The 17,081-nt window shown below is 33.4% G+C and overlaps 1 protein-coding gene across 2 annotated transcripts in view; it reads right to left on the reverse strand.

Moving 5' to 3' along the window:
* Positions 1-17,081, reverse strand: part of LOC101887903 (uncharacterized) — a 226,669-nt gene that overhangs the window by 175,032 nt on the left and 34,556 nt on the right. The window contains exon 1 of one of the 2 annotated variants that reach the window (XM_059127328.1): positions 4,430-4,799. The exons of the other annotated variant lie outside the window; for it this stretch is intronic. The gene's annotated coding sequence lies outside the window, so the exon portion shown is untranslated. Of the gene's footprint in view, positions 1-4,429; positions 4,800-17,081 lie in introns of those variants that run through there. 2 annotated transcript variants of the gene reach the window in all.

Here is a 17,081-nt window from a genome sequence, read left to right on the forward strand (position 1 = left end):
ATTTCAAAGTTGAATAATTTCAACATTGATGTTTGAACATTGTGTTGAAAATAGAAACAAATAATACAAAAATGTGAATGTTGTAACTGAAAAATATAACAATTGAAATTTGAAAATTATAGATTTTTACAACTTTCTTAACGATTTGTGATTTCGTCAATTGGATATTCATTTAAGAAAATTCCAATTGAAATTCAGAAATTCAATTGAAATTCAGAAAATCCATTCAAAATTTCATTTGAATTTTAGAAGAAAATTTTCACACTTACTCTAATATATGCAAAAATATTAGAATGAGCGAAATTTAAAGATATTCGAAAACTGTTGTGGTGTATTCGAACTTTTGTCCTATTGTGGAAGAGAAACCAGAATGTGTTATATAATGTTAATTATTTTCGGATCTGAGATCTTGTTGAAATCGGTTACTCAGTACGGTTTTATGCGATAAATATTAAAATAAAGATGACAGGAGATTTATTTCACATTTCATAAGAGTTATGATTATTCGCAAGTGAGAGGATTTTAGAACAGAGAAGATGTTTAGAAATTTGATTGACGTCAAATTGTACCTTGACAATAACCTCTAACAATAACTAACCTCTAACTATCAAAATATATGGGAGTAATATACAAATCTAATCCGATATCGATAAAATTTAGATGAGGTATTTCTGACCTGCATAAAATATATGCTACCAAATATAATAATCGTAGTTGTATGCAACGATTTATTCTACAAATCGGAAACAAAAACCGTCAAATTACTAAAACTAAACACCCAATACATCCTTAATATGCTCGTGCATATTAAAACAAAACATGGACCTAAATGGTCCATTATCCATACAAAAAAATTGCGGACCTAAAATTAATCTGAGTAAAATTTAAGCAACCTACTTCATTACGTTCGGATGCCAGATGGACGAACATTGCTAAATCGACATGGAATTTTATTGTGATCAAGTATATATATTCTAAAATGTATATTTTGTGGTATTGAAAACCGAATGACAAACATACCCTCCATACAACGTAACAGCCAAAAATTTTCCGTCCGTCCGGAAATCATCCTAGCTTCCAAGCGAAATGAAGTAGGTTGATAAAATTTTACCCAAAGGTATATTATGTCTGCAGGTCCACGTTTTCGTATAGCCCCCATATAACGGCACCTCCTGATACTCGGAATTTTGATGTTTTTATCGCCATTATTCACCTATGACAGGAAATTGTCTGTGCAGGTCCAAGTTTTGGTGTATCCACCATATAATTTTACCTCTCTATATTCGGTATTTTAATGAATTTAGCTACATAATTCGCCAGTGTTTCGCATTTGAATATTGTAGTGGCTTATGACAAAAGTTGTTTTATTTTCGGTATTTTTAAGAATTTAATAGAATTTTTAACTATTTTTTTTTTTTTGAACCTTGCCAAATTCGTTCCAGATGGTGGTGGTATTGAAAATTCGGCTGAACTTACAGTTTTTTAAATTTATTTATTTATTATTATTCTTTTAATTTCGAAATGCTGTAAATTGCATTTAATGTTTTAATTTGGTCGATTAATTATTAAAAAACCAGCAAAGAAAGTCCTAAAGTCGGGCGGGGCCGATTTTATGATACCCTACACCACTTTGCTAATTTAGTTGAGCTCCACTTAACAAGTAAAAGTTTTTATGGGAGAATTCAATCATACACCCAATGATTATAACTATAATTTAAAATTTAAAGGACTAAATACGCCGAAGCATTTGTATCTTTTAAATTCGGACTTGTATTGCCCATTTGGTGCAAAATGAATTCTAAATCAGATAAAGATATATATGGGAGCTAAATCCAAATCTGTACCGATCTCGATAAAAATTGGCAAAGATATTTCTGAGCTGTATTTGATATATTTAACTGAATATCGTTGTTACGGAGTGCATATTACAGCTGTGGGTAACAAATACAACAAATCGGATGAACAATATATATGGGAGCTATAGCTATATCTGAACCGATCTTCACCAAATTTTGCATACTACCTTCTAGACTCAATTCGATCGTATGTGCCAAATTCCATCCCATTTGGGCAAATATTAGACGTTTGGTGCACAATAAAAGGTAAATCGGACGAAGATATATATGGGAGCTATATCCAAATCTGAACCGATCTCGATAAAATTTAGCAAAGGTATTTCTGAGCTGCATTTGATATAGTTACCCAAATATTGTTGTTACAGAGTGCATATTACGGCTGCGGAGGACAAAAATAACAAATCGGATGAACAATATATATGGGAGCTATAGCTATATCTGAACCGATTTCCATTAAATTTGGCATGCGTATTTCCAGGCCTAATTTGGTTGCATGTGCAAAATTCCATACTATTCGGGCTGATATTACACGTTTGGCAAATCGGACAAAGATATATATGGGAGCTATATCTAAATTTTTACCGATTATCTCCAATTTCAATAGGGTTCGTCCTTGGGCCAAACAAATGTTGTTTGGAAAATTTCATCTCAATCGGATAATAAATGCGACCTGCATTTTGTTCACAAAAATACATGGACAGACGGACGGACGGACAGACGGACTGACATGCATAAATCAACTCAGAAAGTGATTCTATGCAGATCATCAAAAGGAACTTTGGGTCTATCTCGTTTCCTTTTGCCTGTTACAAACAAATGCACAAAGACATAATGCCCTGACAACCTTGTGGTGTAGGGTATAAAAAGAGTTTTTCTTGTTTTTGTGTGAAGACATGTTTTCCAGTTTGTCGGTTTTTTTTTTTTTTTTTTTTTTTTTTGAGTATTAATAATTTAATTAGTTTTTTATTAACTTAATCCCTACACATGATGGAGAAAAGTTCTTCTAAAAAATATTTAAAGATTTGACTTTTGGCACTTTCTTATTTTGTCGCAATATATTCAAATTTTACAAGGCCATACTTGTATACACTTGTCTGTATCATGTTTTGTAATAAGTTTCAAACTTCATATGACGTTACAACAACTTCAACACATGTTGGCAATATGATACATATCCATTAATTTCCATTTATTGTTCTTCATATAATTCCAGGAACTTTGGGTGGAGTGACAAAATCAAGTGGCACATTTATTGTTTTTAATCAAAAAATAAAACTTTTTTTATTTGTTCTTTGTTAGATTTCCTCACTAAAATGAAATTCCTTACTTGAATGTTTTTTCAGTAATTTAAAATTTGTTTCTTAATTTTCATTCCCTTAGATAATCCAAAAGAATTCCACTTTTAAACTTCGCCATGAAATTGAAACTTTGTACTAAATTTTTTTTTTGTTTTCCCCCATTTTTTTCGTGTGTTTGTGTGTTTCCAAGCAATTTACGTTTAAAACATTGATTTCAATTGAATTTCAAGCATTGTTGGCTACACTCTAGGTTTGAGTGTGCGTGCAATTTTTCTTTTAGGTTTGATTTTTTTAAGATTTTCCTCCTTTTTTTACAAATCACACATTCACACTTGAAAGCACTTAACAATTGAAACATTGTCGCCCGTAGCATTTAACTGATGGCAGGTAGAATTTGATGTTGGCTGCGACAGGGAAAAAGAAAACGAAACGAAAAACTGCAGAAAAAATATCACATGATTTTTTAATGAATGAAAAATCCACCTGGTCGCTTGTGAACACCAAGAGCTCTTTAATTTTCAATGTTGCACTTGAGGGTTTGCTTAAATGCTTTGCTTTTATTTCATTTCTTTTTTGTTACATTGGTTTCCTTGGCCACTTGATTTGTTGCGATATTGGTGGTTTGTGCAATTCTACTTTGGCATTCAGCATTTTAACGATTTTCACACACACACACACAGAATTTTGACCGTGAACCCAACCTGCCGACAGGCACTTGCTGGTACTTTAAATCATTTACTATCATGAGGTTTCTTTTTTGCTTTTTTGTTTGGCATTTAATATTTTTTTTCTTTTCCCGTTTGTTTTTTGTGCTCAACTTTTCTGTTTTCCTTATCTTCAAGGAGAAATCTCTTCTCATCATTTATTATAGCACTTTGCTGACGGCTGAAGGTTTAACATTTTTTAACGCTATGCGGTACTCGTAAACATTTATTAGGCCATCATCGTTGAAGTAACGCACACACACACACATGCCAATGCACTTTTTACATCGGCACTTGCATAATTGCAGTAAATTATAATATGCAGTTGTGGTAGAATACCACCTAAACTGACATTGCTTTAGGTTTCTATTAATTCAAGGTAATCCCAGCAATCATCACTAGCAGCACCAGCAATCCTTTTTTGCAACAACACATTCCATTTAATACAGATGTGTGTAGGGTAATTATCCTTGACATACCCTAAGACATCTTCTCACACCTCATCCATTAAATTTTAATTACAATTAACACACTCTCTCTCGCTCTTTTTGCCACTCATTCATTCACTTACACATTTGTATTAACGCACCATAAATTGATATGTGCGAAGCCGATACATATGTACATAGGTATGTATGTAGACGACCGTATAATTAAAGTGTTGCCACTATTGTCGCGATGTTGTTATTGTTTCATTTCAATTCAATTCTTTCTGAACATTGAATGCATACCGTCCGATTATTCGAAAATATATAACGTGCGACAACGAGTACCCGATAATAACCACGTTGACTGCAATACTGTTTTTACTGATCCCATGAAACTTGATTTTATATCTAAGACATTCGTAAATTCGCATTTCAAGTACACGACCTTAACGGCACTATCGACATTTTATAACAGTTAGAGAAGAAATGCAGGCAACACGCAGACTCAAACCACAACTAGACTCACAACTGTCTCATTTACATTCTCACTTCCAGTTGTGTGGCACTCTCTTTCTCTCACATGAAATATTCACATGCTTTTCCTTAACCATTTTCGACGAGTTTTCACGTCTTCTTCGTCTCCTGTCACATGTTTACTTTGTATAACAGTTTTAAGCATTTCATTGACTTTGATTACCAGTTTATGCTGCTGTTGTTGTTGTTTCCAAATCTATGCCAAAGCCTTTTCGGGCAGTTCCTTAATCTTCAGTAAAATCCCCTCTGTTACGTTTTAACACAAAGCAGGCGAACTACTAAAACTCATTAAGATTTGTTGAGAAAAAAATTCTTTTGAAAAACGAACAAAATGAAACGAAATTGAAAATTCTTAGAGAAAATTGTTGAATGTCATTTCATGACAACTGACCTTAGCAATAATTTTACCTTTCAAAGTAATCCAGTTGCCAACAATTGATTGCTATTTCTTACTGCTGGATGCTTATTATTACTGTACCAGAATTGCAAATTATTTGCAACACAATAAAGCTATTATGGAAAATTTGTGAAAGCAATGGAAAAGGGAGAAGCCATGAATCAATATTTCTAGTTTAAAAATAAACAGTAATTACATTTATTTCGCAGAAATTATGTTTTTCATCACGTGGACATAAACATTTAGTTTTTTCTTAGAAAACATGAATTTGATGTTTTTTTATTAAAAATTTATTTATTTCAAATTTTTATTGACCAATTTTGGTTAGATTATTTGCAATTCAATGTAAGATCTTATTTATTTTTGCATAATCCTTGGCATTTTCTAAAATTTTCAAGAGCATTAAATATTTATACCCTACAACACTATGTGATGGGGGTATTAGAAGTTTGATTGGCCTAAAACTTATATAATACCTAGAAATATTGGTCCTTTACATGGATATTATACATGGAAATTCCTATCTCGCTGAGTCGATCTTTGTGTGCCCGTCAGTCTGTCTATCTTAATTTATAATCATGCTGCATTTATAATCATGTTTATGGTCCGATTCTCACGAATTTTTGCATGGTGTTGAGGTCAGGGTTATGGTACAATGATATCAAGGTAGGGCTATGATACCATATGATTTCAATTTTGTTATTTTCTTGGCTTAATATGTCATCTTTATTTGTTTATGTATGTGTTTTCTTTTCAACAACAAAAAAATTGTTCAGAAAACATTCAAATTCGGATGTTTTCAAAATGTTTATTTCATCGTATGCATCGACAAAATCTAGAGTTTTCGTAGCGAAATAATCCTTTAGAGATATATAGAACCTGGTTTTGAAAAGAAGTGTTGACTTTTCATTCAGTTTTCGCGGTTTTCAATTATTTATTCAAAGTAAATGCAACAAGTTGTTTGATTTTTTTATTGTTTTGATAGTAATTCTGACAAACAGGTAGACCTCTATACTTGCAATTTTTTCAAAGTTGACCTAATTTCTCTTCATTGTACCATGGTTCTTACGAAAGAAATTTTTGGTAAAAACGTGTAGAAAAGTCGAGATACTCAAAAAATCAAACATAATTTTCTCATATAGAGTTTTGTAAAGAATTGTTTTAGAATGCCTTTTGGAATTGAAAATTCTTATTAATTTTTTTGGAGATCACCAAAAGAACTGTGGGTGTATTTATGTACCTTCTGTATATTTTGAGTTTTTTTTTTTTCTTGAGTTATATAAACGTAATGACAAACTTAATATACCCTTCGTACAGTGGTGGAGGTTATTAAGCCCGCGGAGGTTTAAATCAATCAATTAAGAATACTCTCGGGGTTGAGAGAAGAACTTAGCTGAAATGAAATGTTGACAATTGGAAGGGAGGGACTAGAAGGAGTGATTATTTGGTTATTCAAAATGATGATCCTTTTTGAAAGAGGTACCAGAAGGAGTGCGACGATGTATAATATCTTCACAACAGTTCCTAAATTGATAAAAATACTGTGGTGCGACGAGTTTGAGAGGAATTTGATGCTCATTTTGCGTTCTTTAACTTTATAGCTATTAAAAATGTTGGCCTTTTGTGGAGGAGGTGTGGTATCTCCGACATATCCCATCTTCACACCAGATCTTGTGTTAGTAAAATTTTAGGATGCGTGAAATGTGAAGGCAACCGCATGCTTATTTCGCATCTTATAATTATTCAGAATTGTTACCCTTTATGGGGAGGTGCCAGAAGGAGTGCGAAAGTGCTTAATGGAGTACGACGATATTGTCCATTTTCGCACCTGAGCTGGCATTAACAAAAATATTGCGATTCTCGAAGCACAAATCGAATCATACTTTCTCTAATTAACTAATTTTCTTTAAAAATTTTGATTTTTGTGGGTGAGGTACCAGAAGGAGTTGATCGATGCACTATGGGTAAAAAACATGATTTTTTGGCATTAGAAAAAAAAAATGTTTAATATCAATACGGGTGGCAACCCTTTTTGCTGGCGAGCTTTTAAAGTCAGCTGTTTGAAAGTCACTTTGTTTTGGTACAACTGGCGGTAAAGATCAGCTAAGTTCAAGTGCTTCTGATTTGACAAAATTGAAAAAAATAAAATGTGTAATTATGGAAAACGTTAGTGCAGGTATGTAAAATTAAGACGAGGTGCCCTTTTTGTCATAATTGTCTGTTGTTGTAATATTGTGAAATGTTTCGTTTATGTATAGCTTTATATAAAATCTATAAATTGTAGATGTGTTCCGTGGAGTGTAACTTGTGAATGGCAAAGCATTGCAAAAAGGTATAAATGCCAAGTTATTAACAAAAGTGTGTTAATTAATGAGTAACTAGCCTTTTTTGTTCTATTTTGTGCCAACACGTGTTTTGCAGATAAACACGTGTTTGCCCATGCAGCGCTTATTGAAATTTGGAGCAGCAACAATCGCTCAGAAGATGCACTAGTAAAATATGTGGTACAGAACATCAATAATATCACTTTAAATGAAGACCAAATGCGTTTGATATCAAAACAAGTTAAAAATTTTGTAAATTATATAAAAAAGCATTTGCCAAAGTGCATCCGTAAACTAGAGCGATTTAAGACTAAACATTCAAAATGGCTTAGCAAAAGTAAAATTATTGTAATGGATGAGCAGTATGTTTCTCCAAATCATCATAGCCGATCGGCCAGATCGGCTATATAGCAGCTACATGAAATAGTGACCCAAATCATATGAAAATTCGTAGGTCATCTTGGGGGCATAAAAATGAATACAAATCAAATTTCAATTCAATAGCTTCATAAAAAAAAGTTGGGTCAAATCGGCCAGATCGGCTATATAGCAGCTATATGAAATAGTGTCCCAAATCATATGAAAATTGGTAGGTCATCTTGGGAGAATAAAAAATGTATACCAAACAAATTTCACTTCAACAGCTTCACAAATAAAAAAGTTGGGTCAAATAGGCCAGACCGGCTATATAGCAGCTACATAAGAAATAGTGCCCCAAATCATATGAAAATTCGTAAGTCATCTTGGGGGGGAGGGGTTAAAAAATGAATGCAAACCAAATTTCACTTCAATAGCTTCATAAACAAAAAAGTTGGGTCAAATCGGCCAAATCGGCTATATAGCAGCTATATGAAATAGTGCCCCAAATCATATGAAAATTCGTAAGTCATCTTTGGGGTATAAAAAATTAATACAAACCAAATTTCACTTCAATAGCTTCATAAACAAAAAAGTTGGGTCAAATCGGCCAGATCGGCTATATAGCAGCTATATGAAATAGTGCCCCAAATCATATGAAAATTGGTAGGTCATCTTGGAAGCATAAAAAATGCATACAAACCAAATTTTAATTCAATAGCTTTGAAATTAGAGTTTATGCCAAAATAAACGTAAAAAAACCCATAGTGCGATGTTGCAAATCTCCGGACTCGAACTAAGTTTGACGATTCGATTGTTATCGTGCAGACCACCCAGACAAACAGACGGACAGACACCCCTATATCGACTCTAAATGCCCTGAAATAGATTTGATCCAAAGAAACCTATGGTATAAAACCGTTATTTAGATGAGACGCGTATTGGCCGTATGATATGATATATACCCCCCATGGCTGAGGGTATAAAAAGCTGTTACTATTCGAGTTCTTCAAATATAAACATGAACATTTGATTAAAAAATAAAGAAAAATCCTACAAAAAAGTTTAATTTAAAAGACGGATTTTTGGAGTAAATGGTTCTTCGGTAAGTTACAAACGGAATGACAAACGTAATATACCCTCCATACAATGGTGGATTGCATATAAATCTTTTATATGGATTATCCTTCATTAGGCATTAAAATAACCAATAAAGAATAATTTCGGTAGGGTAGGGCAAAAAATCTTGATGAGGTTAAAAACCAAAATTTTCTTAGTTTGTTCCTCAGTTGAATTTCTAAATACCCAACCTAATAGAACAGTGAAGGCAAAGACCCACGTATGGCGCAAAACTTCATTGTGAGCAAATTCTCCCATTCTATCCCTTTTATAGTTGTTGTTATTGTTGAAAAAGAAATGGCTTAAAACAAATGTTAGCATGATATTCATGTCAAGTCTGCAATAAAACATACTTTGCCCATTTCCGAGTGCCACCTTTCTCTCCAACTCGAGTTGTAATATTTGTTTCGAGTGCTTTTACAATTAGACTGCTTTGTGTACCTTTTTTGTTGTCATCGATGTTGTTTGTTTGTTCGTTGTTCCACTGCTGCAGTTGTTATAACTGATTGGACTTGTCAACAACTAAATACACGCTGCTACTCCAGCGAATACTACAAATCTTTGACGATGAGAATGTCTTAAAACTAATGTAGCGGATGAATTGAAAATCAAAAACTTCCATTAGCGATAGCATGTTGATGAAAGCAGAATCGAAATGCAACAGCAATGGATCGCTATAAATGTATGTTCAAGTAGATGTCATACAAAATAACAAATACAACAAGAACAACAATGGACATGTGTTTTTATGTACAAATATATACATGTGTAACATATAAAATATAAATTCATCAGAAAAAGAAAATACATTTATGCATTTTTTCCTCTTGACATAACAATTGTATTCATCAAGTACTTGGGGACATAGTGGAAATATCGTTGTCATCAATTGCCAAACACGAATGCTTTTCTACGTTTGTGTTGGTGAAGATTTTTGAGAGGAAAGACTTTATTCGGAATGTCCTTACAATTTTTGGATATAATCGAGCACAGGCGGGACTTTGGAATGTTTTAGTCAGAGGCATAGAATTTTAAAGAACAATTTATATTAATTCCAGGACCTTTAATACTGAAAACGAATGAACTTTTCCTGTGTACATACTATTTTCAATCATTCCTTTAACATATACAGGATGAGATGAAAAAACTGCAACCAACTTCGAACTGCTGTCATTTCTAATCCACTCGTCCACCATCACCATCGCACTCAGCACGCGCCACCCAGGAATGGTTTCGAAATGAAGTTCCTGGCTTCATTTCCAGCGCACAATGACCACCAAAATCTCCGGATACCAATCCATTGGACTATTATGTCTGGAGTATTTTGGAAATCAAGGTTGGCACTAAAAAACACCAAAGTGTTGATGACCTCCAGCAAGCGCTTCACTGGGAATGGGCCAAAATACCGCAGAGCAACATTCGGGCAGCGTGTGACGGTTTCATTGGCCGTTTGAAGGCCATAATTGGTGCCGAAGGTGACCAAATCGAAAATATCTTAATTTATGTTAAAATGTGATGATATTTTCGACATTTCTTGCTTCCTTTCAATAAAATTTTAAAAGAAATAATAAAAATTATGGCGTTTGACTTTGTTTGCAGTTTTTTTATCTTTTATTTTAAATCCATACCCCCTGCGCTAATTTAATTTTCATTTGAAATACCGAACACAATGAGGTATGCCAATTGAAAAATACGGATTATTTCCTAATTGAAATAAATTTAATTAAACTAATATATTATCAAAGAAAAAAGAAATTCATTTTTTTCGTTAGTGTACAGACAATAAGAAAATATGATTTAATGTTATCACTTAAAAGCAGTCAACGAGCGCATGACAATATAAAAGACATTCTTCACAAACGTAGAACAAAACAAAAAAATGGGTGAAAAAATATTTTCATTCACACCATTATAAATTATCCAAACTATTTTCACACACACACAAAACGACTGGGAAACCTTTGCTCAATGAATGAGAACGTATGTTGCCCCGCTATAAATTGAAGAAGTCAAAACGTTAGAGAATTGAGACTTATGATGTCGGAACAAAAGGCAACTCTATGAAAATCCCTACAGAAAAATAAAATAAGACGATTATCCTTTAAGCCTATTAAATGAAATCACATTTATTTGCATTTTCCCAGACACTTGACAAATGGCTTAAGCAGTGAAGGGAGCAAAAGAAAATAATAACAGTGGTGAACATACAAATAGCACTATCTACACTGGTATGCAGTAATTGGAAGTAAACAATTAAATTTTCATTTCGGAAGAAGTCCCAATTTTTAGAAAATAGTTTTTTTTTCTGGCTTAACTCAAATTTTGTTATTTTTTGCTGATTTAGTTGAGAAAAAAATATATGAATGGGAATATCGAAATTCTTCCATTGCATTTATATCTGATTTTGGGGATCTAATCCCATTTGGCCCTGCGGAGACCTACGTTATAGGTGGTTTCATATTGACAATGTTTGTAGTTTTTATCCACTGAAAAACAATAAATCAAATAAAAATTTGCAAAACGCTCTGCCTGAAACCCTTTAAATGAATAAATGAAACCCTTTAAATTAAAATGGGTGGCCCGTGCTGAGTGCGATGGTGCTGAGTCCTGTTGTAATGTCCAAGGTCTGCGGCCAAAATGTTTGCATGCCCAAGGCTTTAAAACACCCTCCAGAATATTTTCCCGATAATATTCGGCATTTATTCTGATGCCACGGTCGATTTATACGAGCGGAGAGCGACCATCGGCTGTTATGGCGGCCCACACCATCACCATGTCCGGCGCTTGAGTTATGGTGGCCAACCAAACGTGCACATTTTCAGCTGACCTCTTTGGCAAATAAACACGATAATTTTGTGTGTTTACAAACTGCTGAACAACGAATGTTTTGTCAACGGAGAAAACCAAATCCGACAGTTCACCACTTTCGGCCAGGCGAGGCAACTCTTTAGCTCTTTTGAGTCTATTTTCTTTCTGTTGTGGTGTAAATTCTTGCATTTTTTGAAATTTCAATGGTTTTACCCCGAGCTCATTTTTTGTTATTTTCCGAATGGAATGTTGCGATATGTTCAGCTCACGAGCATTTTTTCGGCCACTGCGACACAGGTTTCGATCAAGTCGATTCTTTACTTTTCGAACCATTTCTGCTGATGTTGCTGTACTGTTTTGTGTGTGCTTCCTTGCTTTTGTTGTGCTTCCTTGGAGTCGGGCTACGCTACCAATATCACTGTCACGAGCGATGGTACGAGACACAAAAGATTTATTCACATTTAAATGCTGGGGTGCTCCAGTGGTGGGTTTTCAGCCAAGTATAATGAAATCACACTATCACGCTTGAATTCCATCACGAATAAATTTTTTTCTCCAAAATTCTCCCCAAAATGTTTTGTACTGTCACCACTTTCGGACGAGTGGCTTAGAAAGGACAGCAGTCTGAAGTTGGTTGCAGTTTTTTCATCTCACATAATAGTGGACTTATCTTTATTATTAGGGGTAATAAAAATGACTTAACAACATTTCAGAGTTATAGAATGTTTCCCTGAATGAATCTCCGTTTTTGGTGATCTCACCCCCATCACACAGTGAACCCATTAAAACTACCAAAACTGAATCCGAGAGAAAGTTCTATCTTAATCTTCAAAATTTTTTACATCTGGACGTACCGTTCTATGTGGGCTACATGAAAACGCGGACCTATATAGAAAATGTTATTTCAGAGGAAGAAGATCCTTTTCAAAATCTAAATATCAGATTTGGATCAATTCCGTATAAAAAATGTGGCTAAAATCCAAATATATAATATCGGGAGGTACAGTTATATGGGAGCTATACGAAAAAGTGGACCAATATACCTAATTTCAATACCAATCATCCTAGACACAATGCAAACTGATGTGCCAAATTGCAACTCACTTCTCGTCTTTCCCAAAAATCATCATAACATAATATTTCATCAACTTATAGAACACGATGAGCTCTTGGTTGAATATGTTTTTTGGTAACATCGATGCAAACATTTTCTTGATATACATATAATGGGAACAGAAATCTTTATTTTTTGCTGATTTAATTTTAATTTGGTCGTTTAACTTGATGCTAAGTAGGAGAATTTTGCATAAACTCCCATGAGTTCGGTGTAAATCCTAAAATGTGTCTTTAACATACATGAATTCCTAGCATACATTTTAGACTACAAAGTACCTGCTCTTTCGTCAACGAAAAATCAACATTCCAACAGTTCGTTTTAAACCTTTCTTCGCCCAATACCAAATTTAGTAATATTTAGTACGCATATCCAAAATCTGCATCTCTCCATCCTAGCGATCCAAAAATAGTACTTTTTGAACAATTATAGCACGCATCTTCAAAAACCATCACCGGATCCCAACAGTAGATACCAGCGAAGACCTCAATATGAAATGTCAGCATTACAGATCTGTACATTCACTTAAAACCAAATTTAGTAAAATTTAGTACTTTTCGTGTAATTAATTACAATTGTTGTACTCATTTGCAAAACTGTTCCATATCTAGACATCAAGAGTAATCGCAATATAAAATTTCACCCAATACCAATATTACTTCAATTTAATTAAATTTAGTACCTTTTGAACAACTCTAGTACACATTTCCAAAACAACTCCAAATCTGAAAATCAAATAAAGCAAATAATCTGAATATCAAATTCCAGAATTTTAGCTCTTACCTTCACTCAATACCAAATTTAATACTTTTCGTACAATTATGGTACACATCTTCGAATCTACCTTCACATGTCCAGGGCACACATGTACAGCGACCATAATACCTTATTCAATTAAAGTATTAATTTTTAACACAGTCTCCATATTGCAAACCCAGACAACAGACCTTATCCCCACCCAGCCCCATCTGTTCAGCCAATACAAAATGTGGTACCACTTAGTACTCTTCATATCTCTTTAAAAGTCATTTGGAAACCGTTCCATATCTCAATTCTAGACACCAACAGTTTTACGGTTTCAATTCTTTGCTTTACTGTTGCAATTTTAGTTCATTTTAGTACTTTTCGAATAACTATAGTTTGTATTTTAAAACCACCTCCATATCTTAACGACAGACACAAATAATGACGTCAATATTAAATATTGGGATTCCAGCTTTATCTCTTCACACAATACCCAATTAAGTACCACCTAGTACTTTTCGAACAGTTATAGTGTACATTTTCAAACCACCTCTATATCTTAACAACAGACACCAGCAATGACACTTTTACCAAGATTTGAGCTCTTTTTTTCACCTATACAAAATTTAGTACTTTTCGTACAATTATTGTACACACTACCAAAACCACTTCCATATCTCAATTCCAAATGCCAGCAGAGTTCGTAATATTAAATTGGAAAATTACAGCCCTTTCCGTTCACCCTATACCAAATATAGTACTACTTATGTAGAAATTTCGATTTTAATACCAAATTGCAGATTTCGACCTCTATCTGTACACCCAATTCCAAATTGCATTAAATGTTGAATATTAAGTATTTTTCGTGTACTTGTGTTTCGCATTTCCTCTTCATTACAAACTTACAACAAAGAAGGATTCAAATCATTCATTCACCCTAAACCAAACTGTTCCAAAATTTAGTACCTTTAGTACACATTTCCAAAATCAGCATCATATATTAAACTTAATTTCGAATCTTGATTCTTATGCCAAATTTTGAGTTTTCATTTCCTTAAATTTCGAATTCTATCTATCTATCTATCTATCTATCTATCTATCTATCTATCTATCTATCTATCTATCTATCTATCTATCAGTCACTCTCATTCCAAATTCTTCCTTATTGTAGATGTAGATAATTCTCTTCCTAGCTATTAGGTACTCACAAGGAACTCTTGTGTGGATTTTCAGACATTCCATTAGAAAATGTGGCTAAAATCATCAAAATACCGAAGGTGCCGTTATATGGGGATATACGATATCGTGAACTCCTTATGTGTACTTTCAGACAATTCCGTTAAAAATCATTAAAATACCGAATAAAGGGGTACCGTTATATCGTTATATCGGGATATCGTATATCGTGGACCGATATATCCCATCTTCGAACTTGACCTGCTTGCAGACAAAAGTCAGATATGTGCAAAATTTTAGCTTCCTATCTTAATTCGTTTTGACTGTACTAACTAAAAATTACAACAGACGGAGGGATGGACAGGACTAAATCGTCTTAGAATTTTACGCTGATCAAGAGTGGAGGGTATAAAAAATCTATATATATAAATGTAAGTTGTGTTAGTTACTACGCTTATAACTTAAGAACCGCTGGATTAATTTTAACGATTCACACAAATTCGGAGTTGTCTACTCTCCGAAAAGGATAATATCCAAAAAAATCGCGTACAAATGTGATATATTAACATTTTCATTTTGACTTTTCAAATGTACAATAGTAATGTTTTATTTTGCATGATTTTTTCCATTTTGACTTACTTTTTTCTAATGTACATTTGTAGTGTTTTTTTATATTTTATTTTTGAATTAGAATATTTATACCAATTTATTTAATTGACTTGATTTCTTGAGAACTGAAATTGATGGCGGGTTACATGGAAGTGTAGTAGCGAATTATGTGGTGGCGAAACGGAATAGATGATATCGAAATAATTTAACGCGGTCACACCAAAGTTAAAAGATAATTACTTTTTCTAAATCGCTGAAAAATCATGAAAAAGAGATCTCATTGCAAAAATCAAAAAAACATTTTCAATGGAATCGAATTTTAAAGTAATAGTACATTCTATTGACAAACTTTGTAAGGAAGGATCTTAAAAGATTTGCTGTAAAAAATCAGCGAAAAAGTTGAAGACTTTTTCAATTTGTTATTCTTTTTTTTGTCAATTTTTTTTTGTGAACAAAATAAAGAATAATTTTCACTAAAAAAATTGAATAAGTGCGAAATAGGATGTTAACTGACATCTACCTTTCAACTCCAGGGCCTACATCGTGGGTTAGCTGGAAGATGCGAACACGTTTAAACAAACAAAAATGACCGAAAAAGCTTAATGGGGCTCATTTCAAAGCGTGACAATGATCCGTCCAATGAGAGCTCAAAATGCAAAATTCTTTGGGAGAATAATAAGTAATATACCAATATTGAAATAAAAGGTGCAAAATAGTAGAGCGAATGGGACTTTTAGTAAGAAAAGGTTTTATATCCTTCCAGAAATTCTTCCCAAACATTCAAAATACCTAAAATCACTTTTGCAGGTCTTTATATCGATCATAACTCATGGATAAGGGAACAACCCGATTTCATATTTATATAACCATCTATGATTTAAGTTATTTTTGGGGTCTTGGCCGGCCACTTTTTTCATTTTTTGGCCCTTATTTGACATTTTTGTTTCTAAGGGGGTAGATAACCTCTTCGCATAAAATTTGAAATTTTCAGAGTAGGGCCCATATTGGTATTGACCACATTCATCAATTGATTTGGCTAAAAAATTTTATTTATGCCACCCTGGGGTAGGGAACCATCATACAGATAATTGACACATAAGAATTTATTTAAGTAAAGTCCCCACATTGGAGTATCCCCAAGTCCACTTTCACATCTAATGTGTGGTCAGAAAAGAAAATTTTGTATTCTATTGAATTTTTAACCCCCAAGAGAATATTGGTTGGGAACGTAGATTTGGGATGTGCATCCATATGAAATAAATTGTGGAAACATGAACAAATTACAAATATAAGAAAGTAGCACGGGACCGAATATTTGTTTAATCATCATTGAATTATCCTATGATGAAAATATGGACTTTAAGGGGTCTCCAACTTACAATTTAAATGGCAAATAAAATTAATTCCCATCTTATCATTCTGCCCTCAATTATGAGGTGGATAAAACTATTTTTACTTATTTAAATCATTCGAAATGCTATGACATGCTATATTGTTCTGCTATATTTTTGATTTGGCCTCTATTTGTCATCTTGGATTATAAGGGGTAGAAGAAAGTTTTCAATGTAGGTCGATGTTTCGGAGTAGTGCCCATATAAAGAAGGTACCTCCTA

Source organism: Musca domestica, unplaced genomic scaffold, assembly GCF_030504385.1.
Source record: "Musca domestica strain aabys unplaced genomic scaffold, Musca_domestica.polishedcontigs.V.1.1 44, whole genome shotgun sequence".
Classification (NCBI taxonomy): Eukaryota; Metazoa; Arthropoda; class Insecta; order Diptera; family Muscidae; genus Musca; species Musca domestica.